The sequence below is a fragment of the Phyllobates terribilis genome, unplaced genomic scaffold (assembly GCF_046119375.1).
Source record: "Phyllobates terribilis strain yellow unplaced genomic scaffold, ASM4611937v1 Scaffold_11__3_contigs__length_659146591, whole genome shotgun sequence".
Lineage (NCBI taxonomy): Eukaryota > Metazoa > Chordata > Amphibia > Anura > Dendrobatidae > Phyllobates > Phyllobates terribilis.
The window spans coordinates 628,135,887-628,155,566 of NW_027362771.1; positions in this window are offsets into that span (position 1 = coordinate 628,135,887).

Genomic DNA, 19,680 nt, shown 5'->3' on the forward strand with positions numbered 1-19,680 from the left:
TGTATGGGGCTATGGGGAAAAGCACCAAAGGACTAGAAAGGAGCTAGCGTCAGTGTGAATCCCTGGGTTTTTATATGGTCCGTATAATGGGAAAAGAACCTGCCAAACGGTCACTTCCGGTCCTGCAGGTTACTGTGCAATCTGAAGAAAAGGACCTGCATGATTTTTTCAGACCAAAATCCAGCGAGTGAGGAGACTCCAGCGAGGTGGTGTAATTAAAATTTCCATTTATTTGAAGGATCATATTTCCATAAAAAATCCACTTACAAAAAGAACCAATTCACAACATATGGGCAAACAGAGTAAAAGAAAATGCTACGCGTTTCGGCGTAGAAAAGCCTTAATCATGGTACATACATTGGAATACAAGCAGGGTATAAATACAAAAGAACAGCAAATTGACAAAGGAAGTCCTTTGTCAGTTGGCTGTTCTTTTGTATTGATACCCTGCCTGTATTCCAATGTATGTACCATGATTAAGGCTTTCCTATGCCGAAACGCGTAGCGTTTTTTTTTACTCTTTCTGCCCATATGGTGCGAATTGGCTCTTTTTGTAAGTGTATATTTTATGGAAATATCATCCTTCAAATAAATGGAAATTTTAATTACACCACATCGCTGGAGTCTCCTCACTCACTGGATTTTGGTCTGAAGTTGTGTTCAATGCAGCAGCCTGCTGCTATCCGAGCAGAAAGGAGGAAACACCGGGAAGGAGTTTATAGGTGAGCGGACTTTATCATTTTCTTTGTATAGCTGCATGATTTTTTGGACTGCCAAATCAAATTTCTTACCATTTCTGGAGTGGTATCCTATTTGAGCACCCTCTGAGAGAGTGCCACACAGCCTTTTTTACTTAACCCTTTATCATGTTATACAGATAAACAATGGTGAAAGAAAAGAATTTATATCCTCCATTTTTCTTATGCAAATAAGTCCTTTGACTAGTCGATGGGGCATTAGTTTCCCCAGACTAGTCGTTCCTGTATGTAAGAGCTGGCATCATCGCCAGCTCCCTGCAAACCATGTGCATACGTGTAGCTTTCTTCAGTCACGTCATTGCGCCTCTGAAACTTTGTGTACACTTACCGTCATGTGCGAAAGTGCAGAAGATGTAAGTGAGCCGTCTTCTGCATGCAAAGAGGGATGACCAGTCAGGGGAAACTAACACCCCATCAATTCGTCGAAGGACTAGCTTAGGCGACTAACAGGATAAAGGGCTGGTTAGGCAGGGAATTTAGCAATAAATAAGCAAATGCTGGTGGGCTGGATGGGGGTTGGAGGGCATGGGGGATCTTTAAGTTAAAGTGACGTCATCATAGAAATGGATGGTAGCCCTGAAGTAACCAACCACACATTTATATCACAGGACACTGACAGATTTTTTTATTTTTATTTAAAAATTATCCAAAAATTAACTCTCTTAGTCATTTGTGATTATGTAGGCTGTTCTGTGCAGAACACTGACCCTATGTTTTGTGCAGGACACTGACTCTATGTTTTATGCAGGACACTGACCCTAACTGACAATGTCGCTGTCAGAAGTAACATCTTGCTGCTCTTACTGAGATGACTGATGTTCCATATATTCCAAAATGCTCTTCACTCGCATCTAACATTCTTGCTGGATGGAAAAAAGGCCAATTGTGGCCTACATTTGATAGTACCACTGCCCAGATGGTACCAGTGATGGTAACAGTTCCCACATCTTTAGCTCTAGTATATTTTTTGTTTGTACACTACTGTACTCTCTACATTGACACTTTTTCTTTTGATATACATTTTGCACAATACTTTAATTAACTTTTAACAATCTTTTCAACTGCAATTATACAACACATAAGAAATGCTAGGTAGGTACAAGTCCAAAATTAGTCATTTATAGTTGTCTACACTATACCCTGTGATGTGATAGCTGCAAGTGCAAAGCATAATATAGACCATGCAACTGCACCTCAGGCTATGACAGCCTTCTATGCCTGAAGCAATCGTCTGAAATGTGTGAAAAGGAAGCAAATATTTTGTTGGTTAACTGAATCGCAAATCGTACAAATTTACCGAGACCTTCAATTTCACTAAAATTCAGCTGAATTTCGATTTTCGTTTATTTAATTTGCACATTTCTAATAGTACACAGTAAAAGGACCTATCTAAGAGCTATATACTATATGGGCCACCTCTAGTGATGAGCGAGCATGCTCGCCACTGCTCGGTACTCGCCCGAGCATCTCAGTACTCGAGATGCTCGGAGCTCGCCGAGTACTTTCGAGATGATCGGGCGGGAGCTTGGGTCCCCGTCCTGCATGTTTGGCGCTATTTAGAGCACCAATCATGCAGGGATTGTCTGCCACTCACTGTAAAGTCACGGCCATGGTTGTTGGGCATTACAGTGATTACCCAAATCGATGGGAACAGTGCTCACAGTGAAACATGAAAAGCCAGCAATTCATCAGCGGCATACACCGGTACCCGACAATTTAGAACAAAAAGAATAGAGCATCACACATAGATTAGATAGATAGAAACATGTCAGTCACATATATAATAAGTACAGTGACAGTGTTGGTTACTGTACTTGTTATTTAGTGTTAAAATAAAGGATTTATTAAAAAAAAAATAATAGTATTTTCTTGCACCCGTCCCTTTAAAAAAGCCGGCCGGCAATTCCTCAGTGGCATACATCGGTACCCGACAATTTAGAACAGAAAGAATAGAGCATCACACATAGAATATATAGATAGAAACATGTCAGTCACATATATAATAAGTACAGTGAAAGTGTTGGTTACGGTACTTGTCCTTTAGTGTTAAAATAAAGAATTTATAAAAAAAAAATTGGCGTAGTGCTCCCCATAATTTTAGTCTCTAGTGGAGGTTAAGCAGATGGCTGGGGGAGATGTTTGAAGCCTGGGAAGGGGTAATACCCATGGAGCTTCCCAGGCTACTAATATCAGCCCCCAGCTGAATACCTAGCCTTTACAAGCTATTAAAATTGGGGACCCAAAAAAAAAATGATGTGGGGTCCCCCCTATTTTAATAGCTAGCAAAGGCTATGCAGACAGCTGCGGGCTGATATTAATAGCCCAGGAAGGGTGCCATGAATATTGGCCCCCTCCCAGGCTAGAAACAACAGTCGTCAGCCACCCCAAAATTGGCGCATCCATAGGATGTGCCAATTCTGGCACTTAGCCTCTCTCTTCCCACTGCCTGTAGCGGTGGCAGTGGGGTAATAGGGTTGGGGTTGATGTCAGCTTATAATGAAAGCTGACATCAAGCCCAGGTTAGTAATGGAGAGGCGTCTATAAGACACCCCCATTACAAACCACATAGTGAAAGTTAAAAAAAAAAACACAAACACCCAGAATAAAGTCCTTTAATTGAAATAAAGACACAATTCTTTAATGTTCTAAATTAAACCATACTTACCGTCACGCCCATTCCAGCTGAAGCCAATGTCTTCTGCAATAAAAGTAAAATAATAAACCAACAACATCCTTATCTTTCCATGGTTCCCACGATGGCTCCAGCTCTGCTACATTCACATAACAGGCTGGATCGCAGCCGAAAGCTGCCATCCAGCTTGCCATGCCGCAGACACTGAGAAGCTCCTCAGTGAAGCTCCCCAGAGTCTGGCTGTGACGGCATCCAGATGAGCCGAATTCATGTCCAATGAACTCAGCTCACCTCATGCACGTCACTGACAGCGTGGGAGAATTCTCCTGCGCATGCGGTGCCAGCAAATGACGTCAACGCTTGAGCAGGAGAATTTTCCCACGCTGGGACAGCATTGAGAAGGCAGGCTGGATGGTAGCAGAACACTGCCATCCAACTTGTCATCCTTCAGAGACACTGCGGGGTGCGCTCTGGTGTTTCTAGCCTGGGAGGGGGCCAATATTCATGGCACCCTTCCTGGGCTATTAATATCAGCCCCCAGCTGTCTGCCTAGCCTTTGCTAGCTATTAAAATAGGGGGGATAACACGTCATTTTTTGGGGTGTCCCCCATTTTAATAGCAAGTAAAGGCTAGGTATTCAACTGGGGGCTGATATTAGTAGCCTGGGAAGCTCCGTGGGTATTACCCCCTTCCCAGGTTTCAAACATCTGCCTCAGCCGTCTGTTTAACCTCCGCTAGAGACTAAAATTACGGGGAATTCCAATCCAATTTTTTTTTAAATAAATCCTTTATTTTAACACTAAATGACAAGAACAGTAACCAACACTGTCACTTTACTTATTATATATGTGACTGACATGTTTCTATCTATCTAATCTATGTGTGATGCTCTATTCTTTCTGTTCTAAATTGTTTTTACCGATGTATGCCGCTGTTGGATTGCCGGCCGGCTTTTTTAAAGAGACAAAAACACTATTATTTTTTTTTTTAATAAATCCTTTATTTTTACACTAAATAACAAGTACTGTAACCAACATTGTCACTGTACTTATTATATATGTGACTGACATGTTTCTATATATCTAATCAATGTGTGATGCTCTATTCTTTGTGTTCTAAATTGTCGGGTACCGGTGTAAGCCCCTGATGAATTGCCGTCCGGCTTTTTAAAAGTGACGGGTGCATGAAAATTGGAGGGCATTAGTGTGTTCTGAGTGCCCTGCTATGTTTTTCATGCACCCTCCTATATACCCTGCCTGCCTGTCTGTCTATATATTCTGCCTGCCTGATGTTTAATTGAGCACTGTTCCCATCGATTTGGGCAATTTTTGACCTTCTGCAGACCGCCGGGGGGGAACGTCAGAAAAATGCTCGAGTTTCCCATAGAGTAACATTGGGCTCGTTGCTCAGGTCGAGCGCCCGAGTATTCCAATGTGTCTTACCCGAGCTTCGAGCACCCGAGCATTTTAGTGCTCGCTCATCACTAGTCACCACTCCTCTTATAGCTCACAATAAAGCATCTACTTTTTTCTTAATAGCAATCTACCAGTAATTGTGAGCAGCTATGTTTTTTAGCTCATCTCCTTATGTGCAATCTGATTAATCATGCAAAGCTGCTATTAAGATGACAGTGGTCCCCCTTACCTAATAGGCTCCTGGGAATCTACACCTGTTGCACCAATGGCATAACTGCTCTTGATGTCAGAAATGTAGCTTAAAGGGGTATCCCCATCTCCAAGATCCTATCCCAATATGTTGTAGGTGTAATAATAATAATATTGGAAAATTCTTCCAATTAGAAATGTAGTAGAGTTCTCCTGATTAGAAATGTCACTTAATCCATGTGAAGAGCATTGCAGTAGCAAAGGTATTCAGTGGAAAGATGAGACTCATATGCACCATCTTGTGTCCTTGCTGTGAGTGTTATAATATATCTTGATGACTATGTTTGACCTAATAAAGTCTTCCCGGAGTGTAGTAACCTCACCGTGTGTTGCTTGAGTAGTGTTCTGTCCACGGGGAAGGAGTGCAGGTGCTCAGTGGGATGAGCCCTCGCCCATGCGGTCTTTCTAAAGACAACCAGGCCAGCGGACAAGAGCACACCCTAACCCCGTGTTTCCACAATGACCTCTAGTAAACTAACTGTCACTGTATGAGTGGTCATAAACATGGATACCTAAGTTATGGCAATGACCTGTAGATGGCGCAAGTGACATAGCTAATCAGAAGAATTATACTACATTTCTAATTGGAGGCATTTGATAATGTTATAATTATTACACCTTCTACATATTGGGATAGGATCTTCGAGATGGAAATAGTCTTTTAAGACCTATGGACCCTGAAGCAACAGTTTGGCTTTAGAGACACAAGTCCTCACCGATTGTGACACAGTCCACATTAAATAAGGCCTTATAAATTGAGAGACTGTGCATATTCTAGTTTATTGTAAATAATATGTTCCTACAGAGAAATATGGAGGACATACAGTATGTCATTAGATTTCCTCCATCTGTGGTCATTTTCATGTTTTGGCTGGGATGGAAGGCCATTCTAAGAGGGATAGAGGTCCATAGGGTAACATCTCTCCTTGTGGAGAGTGACATGCCTTATATGCAAGTGTGAGATGTTTTATAGACCATGTATTGCTACTTTAGGAAATTAAATATGTAAATTACTGTTTCAGAGAGGTAGAAGACTTGATCTCTTGGGCCAACTATTGGAGGTAACAATTATAAAAGTCAATATCGAACCATCAATGAACTTTGTACATAACTTAGGATAAAAGCCCAAACCAGACATTTTATTTGAAGACTTGTGTCTTGAGGGGTTTGAGCTTCATTAATACAAAGCAAGATGTTTGATTTTGATGAATTAGGGGCCTCTGATGGAGATCTAAGTGGTGACTTGTCTCCTTGTGGAGAGTGAAATGCTGGTGTGAGGAGTCACAGAGATCATACGGTGCTGACCTCTTCAGACAGAAGAGTGGACTCAAAATCAAGTGTCACCTATTAGAAGTAACAATCCTAAAACTCAATATCGACCCTTTCTGCTAAATCATGTGGCAATGCTGGTTAAAGGGTCAATTTTGAAATTTCGGATTGTTGCTTCCAGTAGGTGTCACTAGAGGTAACGTTGTAAGGAAGATATCCTCGGTGTTTAACCATGAGTTTATGCAGCTAGCTTGTTTCAGGTAAAGATATGGTGCTTCTAGGAAATACATATTGTTTTTAATACCAATGTCTTATATTACTTAGTACAGTTTAAGTGAAAAGACAAAAACAACAAGATATTAGATGTTGTCAAAAGATAAATATGTACAAGTAAAAGACAAGAATGTATAAAAAATTAATAGATACACACAAATGGTACATCATCACGGTATGGAGTAACAAACATGCATTATACTCCTTCTTCACGTTTTCACATGAGGAGCCCTGTTCTCAGGCTGCGTGCCCAAGATCCGTAATAGCAGCATTTTGGAAATCTCACCTGTGCCTCATCCAATACACTTTATTGTACATTAGAATTACAGTGGATGGATTTATAGAAATCCTGCATAAACTCACCGGCTGTGCAGGTTTACAAGCCGCAGCATGTTCATTTCTGTTAATGCTAGTCTCTGCAACAGAAATTTCCCCAATAGAATGTACTGAATGCGGTAACTCCACATTTTTCAATGAATACATGCAGATTTACCTGCATGATCGGATGCATCACTATGGACGCTGCAAAAATACGCTGTGTCCAAAGCGCTGCTATAGCCTGATCATTGGCACATAGCCTAAGACTTTTACAACATCTAGTTTTCATCCAACAAAAATAGACTTAAACTACAGCATCTTCAATTATATCTGGGTTCCACTGTTTTTTTTTCCAATAAAAAAACTTTTCACCTTCGATGATGCTATGGGATAATATGGGATTTTTTTCATTTACTTAAAGAAGCACTCCTCCTCCCATCAAAATTGTTATCTTCTTTATATACTGCAGTCATCATAGTATGCAGCACTGTGTTCTTACAATTGCTCATTTTCACTTTCTACCCAACTAATTCTTCTCTTTTCCATTAGGTCTATGACATCAACTGATTAAAAACTGAGCAGCTGAATCATTATAAGCTCTATGCAGAAACAGGAGGTAAATTTTCCCTGCATGAGTCATAAGTCACTGCAAAAATCCCTGGCGATGGGGGAGCAGAGAAGCTGGGTCAGGAGTTGAAGAGGGGAATAATTTCTGCAGGTAAAAGAGACTTCCTGTTTCTATATAGAGCAGAGAAAAGAGAAGAATTATCTCGGTAGAAAGGCAAAATGAGCAATTGTAAGTACAAAGTGATGTATAATATGATGATTGTAATATATTAAGGATATAAAAACTTTGATGGGAGGTGTGAAGATCTGAGGTTTTGGGATGTAAATATTCACCTAGGCAGGTTAACGATGCAACAATACTTTATTCCTTACATTCATGGTAATACAGCAATCCCAGGAAGATGTACAAAATACTTTGTCTCAGTCCACAAGATCCCCTCCCCGGGGCGGTAGTTCCACTGCCTTTATTTCAGGCGTTACTCACTTTCCCCCAACTTTTGGTTGGCCCTCAGGTTTTGAATTTCCAGCCAGTATAGTCTGCAGTCACAGTTCACGATCCTCCATATGACAGATAAAATGATAGAAGCAAAGGTATCCAGTAGCAACAGTCCTTTAAGACAGTTTATTAAATCCAGACAACAGATCCCACAACTGTAGCAAGTTTATCCAGGCCAGTCGGCAACCGATCTCTATTCCATAAACCATCGATCCATCCATGATCCAGGTCCTCAGACTAGATCCTAACCCTTCTGCGACATTCCACCAACTCCCTTACCACTAAACATGTGGCTTCTTTTCTCCTTCACTGGGATCATCCCTCTGAATGGGCAGAACTGCTGTCACTCCCTCCCCCAAAGCTAAGGGTGCATTAGTGGAGGTATTTTTCTCAGGTCGAACCCATCACCTGGATCTGACTGTGAGACTCCTTGTGGTGACGGCTCCGCCGGATCTACTTTCCACAGTCACACAATGGGCCTAATCGCTGTTGGAACAATGGTTAAAGGCTCCTGAGATACTGATGAGATTACTGAATGCTGGACACTTTACAAGTTAAATGAGTGCACATACTGACAAGCAAGCAGAACAATAAAAAACAGTCAGAAATCACTAATAAAACACAACAATAAGAAAGATGACACAGGTGTTCTGTGCTGTAAACGTCTCATAGTCTTTAGTAAAGTGAGCAGCTCCTCACAGGAGGAATGCTTCTTTAGCAGCAAGCTGGTCTCTTTTAGTCTGGGAGGGTCATTAACTAATGTCTAGTATCGAGCCACCCCCGTAGTGTTCGGGTTCGGTTAGTCGAACAACGGAATGTTCGTGAAACTGTTCGTCGAAAACCTTAGAACACGGTCGAACATCGTAGAACACCGTTAAGACCAATGGCAGGCAAACAAAAGCACAAAGAAAATAACTTCAAAGGTGTCAAAAAGCTGAAAAACTGCTCAGAAGACACTCTCTTTAAAAAAGCCGGCCGGCAATTCAGCATCGGTACCCAACAATTTAGAACAGAAAGAATAGAGCATCACACATAAATTAGATAGATAGAAACATGTCAGTCACATATATAAGAAATACAGTGACAGTGTTGTTTACTGTACTTGTCATTTAGTGTTAAATTAAAGGATTTATTTAAAAAAATAATAGTGTTTTCATGCACCGTCTCTTTAAAAAAGCCGGCCGGCAATTTAGCATCGGTACTTGACAATTTAGAACAGAAAGAATAGAGCATCACACATAGATTAGATAGATAGAAACATGTCAGTCACATATATAATCAGTACAGTGATAGTGTTGATTACTGTACTTGTCATTTAGTGTTAAAATAAAGGATTTATTAAAAAAAAATTGGCGTGGTGTTCCCCGTAATTTTAATCTATCTATCTGTCTATCTACAGTGGCTTGCAAAAGTAGCCTTGGCATTTTTTGAATTTTGCTATCTTACTACCTGGAATTTCACTTTTTTTGAGGGTTTGCATCAGTTCATGTAAAGAACATGCCTACAATTGTGAACAATCGGTTTTCTTTTTGTTGTGAAGCATACAACAAATAGAACAAAATAATTGAAAACTTCAATTAACTGTTTATCCTTTAAAGTCAATACTTTGTAGATTTTGTGACAATAACAGCTGCAAGTCACTTTGGATCAGTCTCTATGAGCTTTCCACATGTTTCCTTTGGGATTTTTACCCATTCCATAAGGCAAAACTGCTCCAGCTCCTTCTAGTTAGATGGTTTCCTCTGGTGAACAGCAATCTTCAAGTCTGACAACAGATTCTCAATTGGATTAATATCTTGGCTTTGATTAGGCCACTCCAAAACATTTACACATTAGCCCTTAAACCACTTGAGTGTGGTTTTAGCTGTATTCTTTGAGTCATTGTCTTGTGGAAGTTGAACCTCTGTCCCAGTCTTAAATCACTGACAGACTGAAATAGGCTTTGCTCCAGAAGATCCCTGTATTTTGCACAATCCATCCTCCCCTTGACTTGGACCATTTTGGCTGTCCCTGCTACCCAAAAAACATCCTCACAGCATAATGCTGCCACCACCATGTTTCACTGTGGAGTTTTGGTCTGAATTTTTGGTCTTTTAAAATTTTCAGTTTTGGTATAATCTGACCACAGCACCTTCCTCCATGTATTACAGGAGTCCCCCATATGTCTTTTGGCAAACTCAAAATGTGCCTTACAATTTTTGTGTGTAAGTAAAGTCTTTTTTCTACCCACTCTTCCATAAAGGCCACCTCTATGGAGTGTATGGTTTATTTTGGTCATATGGATAGATACTCCAGTCTCTGTTTGGAAACTCTCCAGCTCCTTCATGGTTACCTTTGATCTCTGTGCTGCCTCTCTGATTAATGCCCTCTTTGCCTGGGCTGAGAGTTTTGGTGGGCGGCCCTCTCTTGGCAGATATGTTGTGGTACCATGTTCTTTCCAATAGCTAATAATGGATTTGATGGTGCTTCAGGGAATCATCTGAGATTGGGATATTTTTTTATAATCCAACCCTGACTTATGATTCTCAACAACTTTGTCCCTGACTTGTTTGAAGATCTCCTTGGTCTTCATGGTGTTTGGTTAGTCGTGCCTCTTGCTTAATGGTGTTGAAGCATCTCTGCCCTTTCTGAAAAGGTAAAGTGTATATACTGACAGACATGTGACACTTAGATTGTACACAGGTGGACGGTCTGTCACTAAACATGGGACTTATGAAGGGAATTGCTTGAAAGAAATTTTTAGGGGTTTCATAGCAAAAGGGGTGAACACATGTGCACAAGCCGATTTTTAATTATTTGATCCCAATAGTTCAATTTATGCCTATATTTTTCTCACTTCACCAGCTTAGACTATTTAGTGCTGATGCATCACACACAAATCAAATTACAAAAATAATTAAAAACAGATTGTAATGTAACAAAATAGGTTAAAAACCAAAGGGGTGAATATTTTCGAAAGCCACTCTATCTTTCTACAGTACAGACCAAAAGTTTGGACACACCTTTTCATGTAAAGATTTTTCTGTATTTTTATGACTATGAAAATTGTACATTCACACTGAAGGCATCAAAACTATGAATTTACACAAGTGGAATTACATACTTAATAGAGATGAGCTGTGTTTGACACGAACTGTTCGCCAATCTCAAATTCGAGCTGTTTTGAGCGGTGTTCGAGCCGTTCGGCGAACACGAACGATTTGAAAAAAATTTGGCTGTTCGAGGTTATGTTCGATAACTGTTCATGCACCAAAATCATAACTGGATTTTTTCTCATTAATGCTGAAAATTAATGTTAATACGCAGTTTGAGTGTACAACGGGGTGGGGGGAGGGGCAGGGGATGGATCTCTGCAGGAATAATGAAGATCTCCATTTTTTTATCTCTTTCCCACATTTACAGTGGGGAGGTGCAATCTGTCAGCCTATCAGCAGCGCACACACGGAGCGAAGTGCTTTTTTTCACACAAGCAAGGGCATGTGTCATTGGCAGTGTATGTCACATGTCCTTGCCCTATAAGACCCAGCCATTTTCCCCATCGCCACTATTTTCTCACTGCTGCAGCTGCTTGTTAGACGGCACCGCTGTTGCTGTGTGCGCTATACCTTGTTAATTTCAAGCAAATTTTCGCACAAATCTACAGATAGCTTGGGAGTAGGGAAGAGTTGTGATTGCAGTCCTTTTAAGGACTAGGTTACATCATTTCATACGACTTTTATCAGGCATGTCTGTGCTCTGAAATAGATAGGTTGGGAGTAAAGACTAATTGTAATTGCAGTCCTTTGGAGGGCTAGGTTACATCAGTTCCTATCACTTTTATCAGGCAGGTCTGTGCTCTTAAATAGATAGGTTGTGGGAGTAAAGACTAATTGTAATTGCAGTCTGTAACATACCTGGCGGCGTCCTTGCATAGTGGTCCATCTCCCACTGTGCAAGAGCGCGCACTTGATCTCCTGTCCAGAATGTCTCTCTGGCTTCCCTCCATGCTGTCTGTTTGTGTCTGTTTCTGCTGCTTAAGGGCGGCGCCCGATCACTTCCTGCTTTTTGTACCTGCTGTGGGTCACACCCCTTGTGCGTCCTCAGCCTATTGCTGTCTGTCACCTGGTATATAGCTCAGCTGCGGCCATCTATCCCTGCCTGAGCATAGTGTTTCATTCAGTGTGTGCTTGCACTCTGAAGGTGCCAGGTCCCGTTCTGTGTTCTCTTGTCTGCCTATCCTGGAGGCTGTATTTCCAGGCCTGTCTGAACACGCTCCTAGCCTGTTCCTCTCGCCTTCTAGGGGCTGATTACCTAGACCCGCTCCTGTATCTTGTCTGTCCTGTCTGAACACGCTCCTTGCCTGTTCGTCCTGCCTCTCTGGGGGCCGTATTCCCAGACCCGCTCCTGTATCCCGCTGCAGTGTCGGTCTCCTCCGTACACTCAGTTCCAGTCTGAACTCTCTCCTATCCTTTACCTGTTTTGCCTCTATGTCCGTTCCCTTCCTTTTTCTGCAGAGTCTGAACTCGTACCTAACTCCTGCTTGTTGTCTCTGTACTCCCGTTTGTGAGTTTGTGGTCCACTCGCTACTTCACTGCAAGTACCCTGTGGGTGTCTGGCTCTGCCTTTCCCTTCCTGTCTGTTCCGTGTGAACAGAGCCCTGTCCCCCCTACTCAGCCTAGCCTGCTCTGTCTCCTTTGCTCACCGCTCCGGCGGTTCTAGTCTGCTCTGACTCCTTTGCTTACCGCTCCGGCGGTTCTAGCCTGCTCTGACTCCTTGCTCACTGTTCCGGCAGTCCTTTCCTGCCCTGCTTCTGCCCGCTGCTCCGGCAGTCCTGTCCTGCCCTGCTTCTGCCCGCTGCTCCGGCAGTCCTGTCCTGCCCTGCTTCTGCCCGCTGCTCCGGCAGTCCTGTCCTGCCCTGCTTCTGCCCGCTGCTCCGGCAGTCCTGTCCTGCCCTGCTTCTGCCCGCTGCTCCGGCAGTCCTGTCCTGCCCTGCTTCTGCCCGCTGCCCCGGCAGTCCTGTCCTGTCCTGCCCTGCTTCTGCCCGCTGCTCCGGCAGTCCTGTCCTGCCCTGCTTCTGCCCGCTGCTCCGGCAGTCCTGTCCTGTCCTGCCCTGCTTCTGCCCGCTGCTCCGGCAGTCCTGTCCTGCCCTGCTTCTGCCCGCTGCTCCGGCAGTCCTGTCCTGCCCTGCTTGTGCTCGCTGCTCCTGCAGCCCCGTCCTGCTCTGTTCTTGCCCACCGCTTCGGGCGTTCCCTCTCTGCTGTGGTTGTCTACCGCATCTGCGGTTCTGTGACCCAGTCTGTACTGGGTCTTAACCTTTCTGTGCTCCAGCCCGTCCTTTCGGCCAGTACCTCCCTGCCTGCATACTCGCCTGTATCCACCCATCTGCATACCTGCCGTGTTTGCTTATATCCACCAGTCTGTGCCAGCCTAACCTGCCTGTTCCTGAGTCCCAGTGTGTACTGGGTCCTATCCCGCCTGTGTTCCTACCTGCTAGTGCCTCCCTGTCTGCACTCTAGCTGTGCTTGCCTGTACCCCTCTACCTGTATTGTTCCTGAGTCCCAGTGTGTACTAGGTCCTATCCCGCCTGTGTTCCTATCTGCTAGTGCCTCCCTGTCTGCACTCTAGCTGCGCTTGCCTTTACCCGCCTGCCTGCATACCAGTCGTGCCTGCCTATACCTTCCAGTCTGTGCGCCAGCCTAACCAGCCTGATCCAGTAATCCCTGTGTGGGTCAACCCCCGTGTCCGGAGTTTGACCTGGAGTAGCACCTGGTCCCTCTGCCCGGTTTCTCCCTGGTGCACTGGCGTCGTATGCCGTCGTGCCATCTTGGTCGGATCGGCCAGATACTTAGTCTCGCCCCTCCAGGCACTCTCCGGTTCATGGTCCAGTGGAATCACTACAATCACACGCACACGCCGCTCAGCCCGGGCGTGTGCATAACAGCATGCTCAGGCCATGGTTCCCGTTGAGCCCCACGGCCTTCGCTCTCTGAGAAGTTTTCCAGCGAATACATGCATTAAAATAAATAAATAAATATATATATTTTTTTTCCTTTAGCTGAGTTCCAGGCGAATTACGCACCCGTCCAGATGGATCTATCTGCTCTCGTTCCCGTGGATCCGCTACGTTATTATGGGGATCCTAGACAAAGTCGTGCATTTGTGGAGCAATGCATGCTACACTTCAAGTTCTACCCTCTATGTTTTCCCACCGATCGGGTTAAGGTGGCATTCATTATGTCTTACCTGGCGGGTGATGCCTTGGAATGGATCAACCCCCTATATGAAACACAGGATCCGATCCTCCTGGACCTAATGGCCTTCCTGGTGGCCTTTCTAATGGTCTTCGATGATCCTAACCCGGAGGCTCCTGCTGAAGCTTCACTTCCCAATATCCCGGAGCAGCCCCAATGGGTAATGTGTGTGGGTAGCGCAATAGTCCTCCAGCCCAATGAGACTACTGCCCACCCAGAATCCTCACAGGGTGACTACGCTTTCCGGAATACTTCTCCCAACCTCAAGAGGCAGTCCAGACGTGCTAGACGTAGAGGCAAGCCGTCACGCCAGGGTCTGTCCTCCCTGAGACCTCCTGACCCCAACCTTGAAGTCCCTACTGAAGCTTCATCTCCCTGTATCCCGGAGAAGCCCCAACGGGTAATGTGCGTGGGTAGTGCACCAGTTCTCCTGCCCGAAGAGACTTCTGCCCATCCAGACTCCACACAGGAGAACTTCCTGCACCCGGCATCAGATGCTTCACCCACTTTAACCGGTGTGCATGTCCAAGGATGCTCCAAAGCTGTGGTTACCTCAGAGTCTGTGCACCTCTACTACCTGGCGGAGGACCCCCTGTTGCCTCCTGAATCCTCCGGGATACCACTCGATGACAAATGGAGAGAGAATTCTCTACACCCGGTACTCGATACTTTGTCCACTTCGTCCTGTGAGCCTGACAATGGGTACCCCAAATTGGTAGTTACCCCCGAGTCTCTACACCCCTCCGACCAGGCGGAGGACCTCCAGTTGTCTCCTGAACCCTTCGGGGTGCTACCTGGTAGCGAAAGGACAGAGACTCTCCTATACTCTGTACCTGATACCTCGCTCGCTTCGTCCAGTGAGTCCAACCTAGTGTACTCTGAAGCAGTGGTTACTCCCGAGTCTCTACACTCCTCTGACCAGGCGGAGGACCTCCAGTTGTCTCCAGAACCCTTCGGGGTGCCACCTGGTGGTAAATGGACAGAGACTTTCCTATATCCTGGATCTGATACCTCGCTTGCTTCGTCCAGTGAGTCCGACCTAGTGTACTCTGAAGCAGAGGTTACCCGTGAGTCTCTACACCCCTCTGACCAGGCGGAGGACCGCCAGTTGTCTCCAGAACCCTTCGGGGTGCCACCTGGTGGAGAATGGACAGAGAATTTCCTATACTCGGTACCCGATACCTCACCTGCTTCGTCCAGTGAGTCCGACCTAGTGTACTCTGAAGCAGATGTTTTCTCTGAGCCTCTGCACTCTTCTGACCCGGCGGAGGACCTCCAGTTGTTTCCTGAATCCTCCGGGGTACCACCAGAAAACAAAGAGACAGTGACTTTTCCTCATTATGTACCTGATAACCCGTCTATTTCTTCCTGTGAGCTTGACAAGATGTACCTCGAAGCAGAGATTACCCCCAAGTCTCTGTCCCCCTCCAACCCGGTGGAGGACTTCCAGTTGTCTCCTGTACCCTCTGGGGTGCCACCTGAAAATATGTGGAGAGAGACTTCCTTGTGTGCTGTTCCTGGTACTCCACCCGTTTCGTCTGTTGCTAAGGGTGGCTGGATGGGAGGTAGCATCCTAGCTACCCAGAGGAGACCAGTTTTTCCGGTGGACAGTGGAAGTGATCTCTTCGAAGTGAAGAATTGGCCCTCGAATTCCCTGCGGAAGATTCTGGCAGGCCTGAAGAAGAGGGGGCGTAAGGGGGGGGGGTACTGTAACATACCTGGCGGCGTCCTTGCATAGTGGTCCATCTCCCACTGTGCAAGAGCGCGCACTTGATCTCCTGTCCAGAATGTCTCTCTGGCTTCCCTCCATGCTGTCTGTTTGTGTCTGTTTCTGCTGCTTAAGGGCGGCGCCCGATCACTTCCTGCTTTTTGTACCTGCTGTGGGTCACACCCCTTGTGCGTCCTCAGCCTATTGCTGTCTGTCACCTGGTATATAGCTCAGCTGCGGCCATCTATCCCTGCCTGAGCATAGTGTTTCATTCAGTGTGTGCTTGCACTCTGAAGGTGCCAGGTCCCGTTCTGTGTTCTCTTGTCTGCCTATCCTGGAGGCTGTATTTCCAGGCCTGTCTGAACACGCTCCTAGCCTGTTCCTCTCGCCTTCTAGGGGCTGATTACCTAGACCCGCTCCTGTATCTTGTCTGTCCTGTCTGAACACGCTCCTTGCCTGTTCGTCCTGCCTCTCTGGGGGCCGTATTCCCAGACCCGCTCCTGTATCCCGCTGCAGTGTCGGTCTCCTCCGTACACTCAGTTCCAGTCTGAACTCTCTCCTATCCTTTACCTGTTTTGCCTCTATGTCCGTTCCCTTCCTTTTTATGCAGAGTCTGAACTCGTACCTAACTCCTGCTTGTTGTCTCTGTACTCCCGTTTGTGAGTTTGTGGTCCACTCGCTACTTCACTGCAAGTACCCTGTGGGTGTCTGGCTCTGCCTTTCCCTTCCTGTCTGTTCCGTGTTAACAGAGCCCTGTCCCCCCTACTCAGCCTAGCCTGCTCTGTCTCCTTTGCTCACCGCTCCGGCGGTTCTAGTCTGCTCTGACTCCTTTGCTTACCGCTCCGGCGGTTCTAGCCTGCTCTGACTCCTTGCTCACTGTTCCGGCAGTCCTTTCCTGCCCTGCTTCTGCCCGCTGCTCCGGCAGTCCTGTCCTGCCCTGCTTCTGCCCGCTGCTCCGGCAGTCCTGTCCTGCCCTGCTTCTGCCCGCTGCTCCGGCAGTCCTGTCCTGCCCTGCTTCTGCCCGCTGCTCCGGCAGTCCTGTCCTGCCCTGCTTCTGCCCGCTGCTCCGGCAGTCCTGTCCTGCCCTGCTTCTGCCCGCTGCCCCGGCAGTCCTGTCCTGTCCTGCCCTGCTTCTGCCCGCTGCTCCGGCAGTCCTGTCCTGCCCTGCTTCTGCCCGCTGCTCCGGCAGTCCTGTCCTGTCCTGCCCTGCTTCTGCCCGCTGCTCCGGCAGTCCTGTCCTGCCCTGCTTCTGCCCGCTGCTCCGGCAGTCCTGTCCTGCCCTGCTTGTGCTCGCTGCTCCTGCAGCCCCGTCCTGCTCTGTTCTTGCCCACCGCTTCGGGCGTTCCCTCTCTGCTGTGGTTGTCTACCGCATCTGCGGTTCTGTGACCCAGTCTGTACTGGGTCTTAACCTTTCTGTGCTCCAGCCCGTCCTTTCGGCCAGTACCTCCCTGCCTGCATACTCGCCTGTATCCACCCATCTGCATACCTGCCGTGTTTGCTTATATCCACCAGTCTGTGCCAGCCTAACCTGCCTGTTCCTGAGTCCCAGTGTGTACTGGGTCCTATCCCGCCTGTGTTCCTACCTGCTAGTGCCTCCCTGTCTGCACTCTAGCTGTGCTTGCCTGTACCCCTCTACCTGTATTGTTCCTGAGTCCCAGTGTGTACTGGGTCCTATCCCGCCTGTGTTCCTATCTGCTAGTGCCTCCCTGTCTGCACTCTAGCTGCGCTTGCCTTTACCCGCCTGCCTGCATACCAGTCGTGCCTGCCTATACCTTCCAGTCTGTGCGCCAGCCTAACCAGCCTGATCCAGTAATCCCTGTGTGGGTCAACCCCCGTGTCCGGAGTTTGACCTGGAGTAGCACCTGGTCCCTCTGCCCGGTTTCTCCCTGGTGCACTGGCGTCGTATGCCGTCGTGCCATCTTGGTCGGATCGGCCAGATACTTAGTCACGCCCCTCCAGGCACTCTCCGGTTCATGGTCCAGTGGAATCACTACAATCACACGCACACGCCGCTCAGCCCGGGCGTGTGCATAACACAGTCCTTTTCAGGGCTATGTTACATCAGTTCCTATCAGTTTTTTCCAGGCAGGTCTGTGCCAGTGCTGTGCAAGTTTTTTTCACAGCATTTGGCTAAATTTAGCAAAGCTAATCCTTTTTGGCCTATTGCAGAGTGTGTTAGTCAGTGGAGTAGCCTATCTGTGTTGCAAGCTATTCCACCTGTGTATAGAATACAAATTTTTTTACTGCACTTAGTGAAGTAAAACCTTTTGGGCATAGCATCATTCTATTACTCCATCTATACTAACCTCCAACAGGTTGCAAATTCAATATAATATTTTTCTGCATCGAGCTCTGAAAAAATATTTAGGCTTCTAGCAGTGTGTGGGATTGTTCTATAAGTCCATCTATACTGACCTCCATCAGGTTGCAAATTCAATATAATTTTTTTCTGCATCTAACTCTGAAAAAATATTTAGGCTTCTAGCAGTGTATGAGACTTGTTCTATTAGTCCATCTATACTGACCTCCATCAGGTTGCAAATTCAATATAATATTTTTCTGCATCGAGCTCTGAAAAAATATTTAGGCTTCTAGCAGTGTGTGGGATTGTTCTATAAGTCCATCTATACTGACCTCCATCATGTTGCAAATTCAATATAATTTTTTTCTGCATCTAACTCTGAAAAAATATTTAGGCTTCTAGCAGTGTATGAGACTTGTTCTATTAGTCCATCTATACTGACCTCCATCAGGTTGCAAATTCAATATAATATTTTTCTGCATCGAGCTCTGAAAAAATATTTAGGCTTCTAGCAGTGTGTGGGATTGTTCTATAAGTCCATCTATACTGACCTCCATCATGTTGCAAATTCAATATAATTTTTTTCTGCATCTAACTCTGAAAAAATATTTAGGCTTCTAGCAGTGTATGAGACTTGTTCTATTAGTCCATCTATACTGACCTCCATCAGGTTGCAAATTCAATATAATTTTTTTCTGCATCTAGCTCTGAAAAAATATTTCAGCTTCTAGCAGTGTGTGGGACTTGTTCTATTAGTCCATCTATACTGACCTCCATCAGGTTGCAAATTCAATATAATTTTTATCTGCATCTAACTCTGAAAAAGTATTTGGCCTTCTAGCAGTGTGTGGGACTTGGTCTATTAGTCCATCTATACTGACCTCCATCAGGTTGCAAATTCAAAATAATTTTTTTATGCATCTAGCTCTGAAAAAATATTTCAGTTTCTAGCAGTGTGTGGGACTTGTTCTATTAGTCCATCTATACTGACCTCCATCAGGTTGCAAATTCAATATAATTTTTATCTGCATCTAGCTCTGAAAAAATATTTAGGCTTCTAGCAGTGTGTGGGACTTGTTCTATTAGTCCATCTATACTGACCTCCATCAGGTTGCATATTCAATATAATTTTTTTCTGCATCTATCTCTGAAAAAATATTTAGGCTTCTAGAGGTGTGTGGGACTTGTTCTATTAGTCCATCTATACTGACCTCCATCAGGTTGCAAATTCAATATAATTTTTTCTGCATCTAGCTCTGAAAAAATATTTAGGCTTCTAGCAGTGTGTGCGACTTGTTCTATTAGTCCATCTATACTGACCTCCATCAGGTTGCAAATTCAATATAATTTTTTTCTGCATCTAGCTCTGAAAAAATATTTAGGCTTCTAGCAGTTTGTGGGACTTGGTCTATTAGTCCATCTATACTGACCTCCATCAGGTTGCAAATTAAAAATAATTTTTA